The 10,993-nt window shown below is 37.3% G+C and overlaps 1 pseudogene; it reads left to right on the top strand.

The window, feature by feature from the left end:
- The first annotated feature begins 2,362 nt into the window (after positions 1-2,362).
- On the top strand, positions 2,363-5,624 carry LOC140877422 (putative late blight resistance protein homolog R1B-13; annotated as a pseudogene).
- Positions 5,625-10,993: the final 5,369 nt, after the last annotated feature.

The following is a 10,993-nucleotide window of genomic DNA, read 5'->3' as shown; positions in this document are numbered from 1 at the left end:
CTAGCTCAAAAGGTGAGGGTTGCCCTTTCTATATTAAGGGCACCTTGGCTAAAAATAGAGGCAAGCGAAATCCAAAATAAAAACAGGGGAAAAGAAACGTAGCAAAGGAAAAATGGGAAGAAGAGGTACATCGGGCAAAAAAGTTAATATACGTGTAAAGAGCAAAGAAATAAATGCGTAAAGAAAAGAGGGGAATACACTTCTACCTGTCATTTCTTGATTATAGTGCAAAGCAAAGCCACAAAAAAGCTGCCAAGGAAGGACTCTATTTATAATAAAATAAACCCTAGAAGTTTTTTTTTTGGCGGATTTAGCCAAATTCCAAGAATACACGAGAATAGTGCAAAATATATATATATATATATATATATATATATAGTTTTTTTATGGTGCCCAACAACTATATCCAACTCCGTGCTCACCATGTATAAGTCAACTCACCAATTGTGCTGGTCAACTCAACTATTGTACATGGTGGGCACGGAGTTGGGCATAGTTGTTGGGCATCATAAAAAAACTCTATATATATATATGTCAAATAATATATATATATATATATATATATATATAGTTCTTCTATGGTGCCTTCTATGGTGCCCAACAACTATGCCCAACTCCGTGCCCACCATGTATAAGTCAACTCACCAATTGTGCTGGTCAACTCACCTATTGTACATGGTGGGCACGGAGTTGGGCATAGTTGTTGGGCACCATAGAAAGCACCATAGAAGAACTATATTTATATATATATATATATATATATATATATAGTTCTTCTATGGTGCCTTCTATGGTGCCCAACAACTATGCCCAACTCCGTGCCCACCATGTACAAGTCAACTCACCAATTGTGCTGGTCAACTCACCTATTGTACATGGTGGGTACGGAGTTGGGCATAGTTGTTGGGCACCATAAAAGAACTATATATATATATATATATATATATAAATCTTGGATAAATTATAATGGTACTCTCGATCATCTTCAATAAAATTACAGTTGTTCGAGAGTAGGGGGCTTATGATGGGTATAAGTATATTTTTAATATACTTAAAATATATAAATAAATTAAGTGGGTCAATTTACGAAAATCACATTTTTAAAGGATTAATTCTTCATTTTGGAGTCCTGAAGGACTTATTTACATTTTTTAGACATTAGCATGGTTAATTACCAATTTTTGGGGCATTGGAGGCTTAATGTGCAATTCAACTTAATTTTGTCTATAAATACCATTCAAGCTCTCCATTTCAAGTAAATGACTCTTTAGCTTACAAAAGCTCTCTGCTCTCCTGTTTTGTGTGGAGGTGATCGCTGACTTGAGCGTAGGAGGGTTATCATCAGGTGACCACCCGGCGCCTCAAATGTGTGTTCGTGAATCAGGTGACAACCAAAAAAGGAGATCGTACGACTTCTTCAGGTGATCAAAGGAGTAGGAGATCAGGAGATCGTTCTCCCTCTACAGGTGATCGAGAAAGCGGGAGATCAGGAGAACGAACGACTTTCCAATTTACTTGCTGATTAGGGAGATAATTATTTCGCCTGCATCATAGAGGCTTGTTGTTTTTGAATTTTATTAGAAAGTAACGCCGATGTCACCCGCCCCGAGATCGGGGCGTGACATGTCGTCTTATGTGTCCCACCTTAAGTGCGAGTCTCTTATTAAATTAAAAAAACTTTAATTAATTTCATCACCACAACCATTATAAAGCCCTTTATCGTAACCTTGAAGTTATAAAAAATAAATCTTAATTTGATTTGACTCAAATCAAAACCAAATTCGTTAGGAATAAGAACCAGGATTGTGTTCAAGTGGTTCCGTTTTGGTTCCATATTTCATTAGAATCGAAAAATGGGGATTCCAAAATTAGAATCGACGATTTTAAAAGTATGTTCATATTCTATGTAGCATGGACACTAAAAAATTGTTAAAACCGTGTCATTGACTATTTTAAAGTTTGACAAGTCGGACAAGGTTTGGACAAGTTTCCGAAGATGTTTTTGCTCAATTGCAAAAAATTAAAAATTTCAAGGGTTAAATTGAAAAACAATAAATTTCTAAGGGCTAATTAATAAATATATTAAATAAATTGGACCAAAATTTTTCGTATCACCGTATCTGTGTCGTATCCGACCGGCCGATACGATACCCATACCCGGATCATGCAACATAAGTCATATCTAATCGAACAATTGGTATTAAAAACTCCTTTGAAGATCCAACATTTTTCTCAGTCGTCTCAGATCTAGCACCCATGTGAAATAAAGAAAAGGACCCGGACACGACACAACACAACACAAGTAAACATATCATCACCTAGAAAGAAAATTTCAATGTCAATCCAAAATAGTTGTCGAAAAATGGCGGAGGGAGCTGCGATCTCATTTCTACTTGACAACCTCAAGCAGTTATTCTCCCACTAGATCCAACTAATCAAAGGTGCCAACGATGAAGTCCGATCGTTGCAGAAGGAGCTAGAACATCTCCAAGCCTACATAGAGAATACTCCCGCAGCCAAGAAAAGAAAACTGGACCAAAGAGTACTCCTGATGAACCAAGTCAGAGACATGATTTTCGATGCAGAGGATGCCATAGATACATTCATGGTCCAGGCGGCGCAGAAGAAGACGCAGAGATTCTTTGCCAAGATGACAAATGGTTCGATCAAGACTCTGAGTGCCGCCGAAGAGTGGGTGACAAGATAAAGAAATTCACTGTTGACAACGGGGTTGACCGAGCCATGCGGACTGCTCAACTCCCGCCCGACACCATCAAAGAAGAGAAAAAGGTACGTACTTTGAGCATTTTATCTAAATTTGTGCATCTGTTAACGGTGTCATTTTGCTATTTGTCAAGCTACAGGAACCCCTCGTGAGGAAAGACAACATTGTGGGTCTGGAAGATGAGACAGAAAAATTACTTGGCTATTTAAAGGAAGAAAAAAAGGAGCTAGATGTGATCTCCATCATTGGTCTTCCTGGACTTGGCAAGACAACAATAGCAGGAAAGATTTTCAGGGATCCACAAGTTCAATTTGAATTCCCCATTCGTATATGGGTTTTTGTCTCTCAAGAATTAATACAAGACAAAGGATGTGTTCCTCTCCATTCTGAAGAACTTCACCAAAATCACGGATGAAATACATCAAAAGACTGACGCGGAGATAGTGCCGATTCTCAGTGACTATCTAAGGGATGGACGCTACTTGATTGTCTTGGATGACGTGTGGACTGCCGAAGCCTGGTTTGATCTCTGTGTTGCCTTTCCAAAGACCAATAAGTTTGGCAAAATCTTGATAACAAGTCGCCATGATGAAAATGATCAAGAAAAGTTATTCCAGGAGATTAAAATGAATGATGAAGGGATTTTCATACCTTTAATTTCCGATGTAGCAAACTACCGTCGCCTTAGTATACATTCCCATTTTCTGAGATTCATCTCGTCAAAACCTTCTGGTCCACGGGTCCGCACTCTTTTCTCCAAGGAAGAAATAACCATACCACTTAAAGACATTTCATCCATCCCCGCGGTTTTCAAATTTCTCAGAGTTTTAGATGTCAAGTCCATCAAGTTCACTAAATTTCCGAACGACCTTACTGATTTGGTTCTTTTAAGATACATTGCTTTATCTAGTGATTTTAAGGTCCTTCCCAAGTCCATAACCAAAGTTTGGAACCTACAAACTCTCATAGTTGATACCACATCACGTAGTCTTGAAATCAACGCAGACTAATGGAACATGATCAATTTGAGACATTTCAAGACAAATGCATCTGCCATTTTGCCAAAGGCACCAGAAGTTACTAAACGAGGTGGCAGTGAAGAGCTTCAAACACTTGGTATGATATCGACCGATAATTGTACCAAAGATGTGTTTGGAAGGGCCTGTAACTTGAAGAAACTGGGCATTCGTGGCCAAATAGCAGCCCTGGCACGCAGCAGGGGCCTGGAAAAACTGCTAAATCTTAGAAAACTGAAGCTATTTAATGACGTAAGACTTGGTTCAACTTCAGAAGCACCAGTGCCTCGCCTACCTCCAGCGGACGCATTTCCGCCGAACCTGAAGAACCTCACATTATCTGCCACTAATTTAAAATGGGATCAGATGTTTACATTTTGTAGTTTATATTATCTTGAGGTACTAAAGCTCAAAGACAAAGCATTTGTGGGAGAGTATTGGAATGCATCTGGTATCCACTTTAGAAATCTTGAAGTATTATTCATCGAACGCGCGGAGTTCGCTCACTGGACAGCTTCGAGTCAGAATTTTCATGTGCTTGGTAGTCTTGTACTTAGAAACTGTGAAAAACTTCAAGAAATTCCACTCGACCTGCACAAAAGCCTCGATAGTTTGGAATTGAAGCGCTGCAAACACGCTCTCAGTTCTGCCAGGGAAATTGAGCAGGCCAAAAAGCAGGACCAACCTAAAGAAAATGCCGAAATAATGATTGGATTCAAGCTACATATTGCTCCTGGAGATGAGTGATCTCTGACTCACTACCTATGTTACTGGTAATCTAGCGAAATTTCATTTATTTTTCTATACATTTTTCTCAATCAGCAGCTACACCATATTCTTTATTGTTGATTCTTGCCTATGCAAGTGCACACGTGCAAATAAACTCATTTAGCATTTAATTTTAACTCAGAATCTGGGAATTTCCTCTGCAGTTATCACCATTTATTCAAGATTAAATTTGTTTTTTGTTTGCGAACCTTTTTAATTATCACATAAAATTTTACATTTCGAACTCGCATGATCTTGAGTAGGATCAGTTCTTGCATCTGATTTTAGCACTAGGCCAAATGGCTATAGGTATTATTAGTCTTTCGAACTCAGAACCTTGCTCTAATACGAATGGTTAGAATCAAGTGTTTACCACTAGGCCAAAAACTATAGGTACGCAAATAAAAACTTTATTTCCTTATACTTGAGACAATGTAGATGGTCGGGTTGTAAGCCCACGAGTCTAAGAAGGGGCATGCTTTACTGCTGGTGCTGCTGTCTCATATCTTTTCGAGATCAGTCTTATCGTTTTTCCTACCATCGGCCCTGCCCCAACATAGATAGTATCAGCCATTAAGATCTGGTGTTTCTATTTTACTGCTCATCTAGCCAACCAGATCAAATAGTGCAACGTCACCAGCTTGACGCATTAGAACTTCTCAAAAGTTCACTCATCTCAGTACTACTCTCACTCATGCACGCCTGACCCAACAATACGGATGAATCAGCATTGTTACATTTTTCATCTTTTGTTGAATAACTATATCTCAGATAAATCTAGATGAATAATTTTTCATCTGATTTTTAAATTTTTAATTTTTTGCACTTTCTTTACTTTATGATGTTACAATATGTGTTGCGTAGCATGCAGGCTTGAGATGCATATATCAAGCACGCGAGGTAAAATCAGTTGAATGGAGAGAGCTAGTTGTTCTCCCAGCAATTTGAGTTCCAACAAATGTTAATCGTCTCCATCGGATTCATTGTTTCTCATGTATTCTTGTTTTGTGGTGTTTCCTGTAATTTATCAAGTTATTGGGACTTGATGAATTCGAAAAAATAATGTCTCGTCTCCATAAATTTCCACTTCTTTCTCTTCCTGACGCGTGACATAGATTGCTGAAGGTTGTCTATTTAATATAGAGTAAAATTTAATTTGATACACGAACTATTGGTTAAATGTCAAATTGGTACACAAACTTTTGTTAATGGCTTAATTGGTACATATCTGTCAAATTTCGGTCAATTTCCGGTGACATTTATGTAAAAAATCTAATTTGCCCTTTATTACAAAAAATGCATATTTTATTTTTGATTTTAATTAGATAAGTATATTATATTTTATACGTAAAAATTGATTTGATTAAAATTTTTATTTGTAAATAATATTTATTATATTAGATAGATTATATATTTCAACGAGAAAGATTAGATAAATTATATGAAGGCATACAATATCTAAATAATTGTAAATAAATAAATTTATATTATAGAAAATAAATAAATATTTTTTTAGCTAAAATTCTGATTTTTTTATACATAATATTCTCGATAATATTTTGAAAAATATATATTAAATAAATAGTAATTGTGATAAAATATTTTTTATATTTTAACTATATAAAAATTTATTAAATATATATTTTAATAAAAATATTACGTAAGACATTAAAAATATTTAAAATATATATTTTAATATCGAGAAGATGAGACGCAGACGCTTTATCGTTGAACTTCCTTAACAAATCTTTATCTCTTTACTGCTCTATTTATTTATTTATTTTATTAACTCCTTTACTTTTACAAATTATTTAATTATTCAACAAGTCTTTCACTTGCGTATTTTTGCAAAATTTGTAAATTCACTTTAAAATTTATAAAGGGTCCATAGAACCTAATTCACTTCCCCTCTGAGGTTCTAACACTTATATAAGAGATCATGTAGTTTTTGCTTTAATTCATGCATTTCTGACGAAGCTAGATGATACGGTGTTCGAGAAATCGATGTCGTCCATGTTACAACTCGATCTCAAATTCTACTTCTCGAACAGGGGGAAACCATGAATCTCGTCAAGAAAAATGTCGGGAAATTCATTAACCACTATGTTGGATCGGTTAACATGTGTAAAAGTGGGGTGAACACATACTTCAAAACTTTTCTTCTTCAAAGATTTAGTTTAGTTGAAATGTCAACTGAACCATTTGCTCTTTCTTGGCTGTCGATGTCAATCAACCAACAAAATATATGTGCGGAATGAGGTTGACTAACAGATAGAACACAAAAATAATAGCTCGACAAAAATAATAATAACACAAGAGATGTTTTTTGGATTTTCAGAGATTAATGACTCTTACGTCACCCCTTATTCATTTTGGGAAGGTATTAACTAGAAGATTTGAGTATTAAAAGTAATTTGCAAGACCTCGATTCAGTCAGGACATAACACTTCCTCGACTGAAACTCCTAGCACTCAATTGAATACAATACACAGTCCTTGACTGGTTTACTAATAAAAAGATTACACTTTGAAAACTTAGCACGAATTTGTCCTAACTTGATCAGATATGTAATTGTAAGAGTATGCTTAATGAATATATTAGTTTCTTGTGAGAAAACTTGTGAAATTTGAGAATGCGGCTAATTGCTTGTGGAATATGAGAATTCATGTAGTCCGCTCCGGAATCACCTACTAACAGAGACTTAGAAATGCAATTAAATTTAAACAATAATAATCATAGATAAATGCGGAAAAATTAATAAATAATTAATCCGACAGAATACAACCGGAACAATCACCGAAACCTAACAACAATATTTCAACTCAATCAATTGGGATACCGAAAAAAATCTTAAAACTAGAAAAATCGAGTGACCCCTGCTACCAAGCCCTGGTCACTGATCAACCACTAATTTCACTCTTAGTCCTCTTGCAAACCTGTCCCATTGAATGAAGTGTACGAGATAAAAGCAGACGTGAGCGCTAATGCCTAGAATGCAAAGTACAAATACACAAGTCTATAAGATGCATGCAACATGAAATATGAAAATGCTCTGCTACACTAGGATCAAGATCTGGAATATCATACTCAGGACACTAAGCGCCACTAGTATGCACACGCTGCTCCGAAGATTCAGTGGGTGCCACACATACTGAAACTCTGACCTTGGACCATCACTATATTGGGTAAAACCACACACGCTGTCTCGTCGGTCCAATGAGTGTCACACGATACTCGATCATACAAAGAAAACCCTAGGGTTGAGCGGCCCTAGAAAAAACATGTTATCTCGAAAGGATACACAAGCTCCACGTGATATGTCAATTCCGTATATAAATCCTGAACAATAATATTGTAGTAGTCCGGTTCTATTTTACAAGATTAAGTTGATAATCATGTTTAGATTTAATAAATCAAGATTAAGAGATTTTAATAAGATCTAACGGACCAAATATTTGGATCCAGAATGCCCAAAAAAAATAGTTAATGGGCTTATTGGGCTCGGGCAGTTCGGAGGATTCGAACTGGGTTCGGAGGCTCGAATGGTGTTTGGGGGAAGGGAGAGATCGGACGATCCGAACTCACCAAAGACGGGTGTCTCAATCTCATGTAGGAGATGACATCATGGCTGATGTCACATGACTAGATCGGACGATCCGAAGGGGAGGATCGGACCGTCCAAAGTGCATTATGCACAAGTGTCAAAAAGGTTTGAACAAGTGTCTCGGACGAGTGGGATCGGACGATCCGAAGAGGGTTTGGACCGTCCGAACTTGGCCTACATGCAACGTGGACTTCATGCAAGGTTCGGACCGTCCAAATAGGGGTTCGGACGATCCGAACTCCGCCTATAAATAGGGGTCGAGATTGCCTTATTTGAATCGTTCAATTTCCTCTCCTCTTCCGTTATGCCTTTATTTTAAGGACTTCGGGACTCTTTCTTTAAGAGTTCGAGTTGGAATTAGTATTTTTATAGCGGACAGTGTCCGTAGTAGCGGCCAAGCGGCGGAGCTCTGGCGAGACGTCCAGGGGTCGTAGCTAGGCTATGCCCAAGTTCTGAGGCAAGCGTCATCAGCAGGCTGACGATGGACGAAGGTATGACTTTGGTTCCCTATAGTAAATAGGGAGTAGACTAAAGTTTAATTATGGCTTTTAGATCTTATTAGGTGATTTTGGCATGCTAGGTAATGCATGGTTATTTTATGCATTGTAGTGTTGCATGGTAGGCTTGGACCTAGAGGGGGAGCTTCTAGGATCTGCCTTAGAAAGTTATGGAAGTATTACTCAAAATATCTAGATTGATTATGCATGTATTATGTGTTTGCATGAATTATCTGATTGCATGTTTTATATGCCTTTATATATAGCATGTCATGACTGTATGTTGCATACATGAGCATATTGAGCCTTTACCTTAGAGGTATCCTGCAGTAGGGTGCTCACCCTACGAGTTTGTGGATGGTTGGATACGTAAGTATTGTGTCGGTCACCGTGATGGTTGGACACATGTACTAGTATTAGGTCACCATTATCCACTGGGTATATGAGCCACCTCTTGATGCGACGGCGCCGCGTGCTATATACCCTGGGCCCGGTCTATGAGCTTGTTTCTTGACCTGAGTGTCTTGGTACCCAGTTCATTTGCATTCATGCACATATAATAGTGTATACTCATACTCTCGTACTGAGCATGTTAAGCTCACTTCTGGTTATTTTTGTTGGATGGATGCTCTATTCCATGGGGAAGTTGCAGGTAGTTCTCCTGGGGTTAGGTAGGTTATGTGGTGACCAAGGCTGGATAGCAGGGTTGACCACTGGGTTTTGTTTACCTGGTATTTGTCTTATTTAATATTCTGCGTTTACTCTGATTAAGATTATTTAATGTTTAATTGCATGCTTAAGTTTCTGATTAGTAGGTGATCACGATGCAGGTCACTACATTTATGGTATCAGAGTATGCAATAAGATTCTTTTGGGACATAGTATTGATTTTGGGTTATCCTTTGTAGGATTGCGAGTTGGATTCAATGACGATAGCAGTATCAGGATTTGGAATAGCAAGATACCTAAGATTTTCCATGATCTTCATTGCCAAGGTTGGCATCAGAGTTTCTTATTATGTGGATCCCAGCGGGATGGAGCTGGAAGATAAGATATAGTTTTGTGCTCCAGGCGCTTCTAAGGGTTGAAGGGAATGTGTGTCACATAGTCATTCATTCTGCGTCGACCAAGGAAGCCACCCCTAAAGACTCTTCACTAGTAGCTGGAGAGATTGTCAGGAAAATCTTGTCTCATCTACCAGATAAGAAACCCAACAATATTGGAAAGATCCGGTAGATTAGCAAGATTTTATCTTTTAGATCTTGCGATGAAGAAGGTTTGCTGACATGAGTAGCAGACGGAAAACTTCATGTTTAAGATCAGTAAACGGAATGAAAGACTTCCGCAGGAATTTAAATACTGTATTGAGTTTTGTTGTAAACAGTATTTCAATTGTAATCAGATGTATTTCAGTATTTGATGTACTAATATTTTGTTGTATTGTACATCTTTCAGTGTAATCTTTTAATTCAGTTATGTATTGCATAGGATTGTAATAAGGATTGTATTAGAACCTGGATTAGTGGTTCAAGTTTTGTAATTATAATCCTTGGGATTTTCTTGATGTTATTGATTAAAGGATCAGTCATTTGTTTAAACATGTGTATAAATGGGTTTTTAATTATGCATGTTTTCAATTGATTAGTACTAGGTGTTTACTTAGGATGACCTAGTTAATCAATTAATTGTGGATAGTGCCATGAGTGATGCGATTCATCAGGGGGGACGAGTGTTTGTTCTAGGCGGGTTTCTTTAGAACAAGTTGACTGTTTTGACCTCTTTAGGTTGTTGCCTTGTGATGATAGATTTTGATCATAAGTGCCAGGTAAATTAATACCAAGAGTTGTGGACTGTAACCGGGACTAGACGTGAGGAAGCGCGACATTTAGTCGGTATTGCTCTTGAAGTTTTCATACTTCAGAGATTGTTTGGAGGGTATCAAGTTAAGATGAGTTTTATCAGGACACTGAGATGATTTATACTGGGAGACGTGAACTGTGATCAAGCCTAGACATGGGGGAGTATATTTCAATTGATATTCTGGAAGTCTCTTATACTTCAGAAGGGAATGGAAAATTTACTCAGTCTAGAGATCATTACAACAGTTACGTTAAAGTATAATTTAGTGTCAGTTTGATAACCTTGAAAAGATACTTGATCTTCTGGTGGATAAGGACTGTGATGGGATAAGTATTTCCTAACCAAGAACATTTTGCATCAGAAGAGTTTGAGATCTATCAGATGATTGATCTAGTTAGTGATTGACAGATGTCATGAGCCTGCTAATTACAACATGTATACTGTAAGAATTCACTTGGATAGTGAAAGTTGAGCACTTTGGTATTCATGTTTGATTTGAAATAGTTAGATTGGTGCAATATTT

The sequence above is a fragment of the Henckelia pumila genome, chromosome 2 (genome assembly GCF_033568475.1).
Source record: "Henckelia pumila isolate YLH828 chromosome 2, ASM3356847v2, whole genome shotgun sequence".
NCBI lineage: Eukaryota > Viridiplantae > Streptophyta > Magnoliopsida > Lamiales > Gesneriaceae > Henckelia > Henckelia pumila.
The sequence above is the reverse complement of the archived record's forward strand: the minus strand, read 5'-3'. Positions and strand labels throughout refer to the sequence as shown.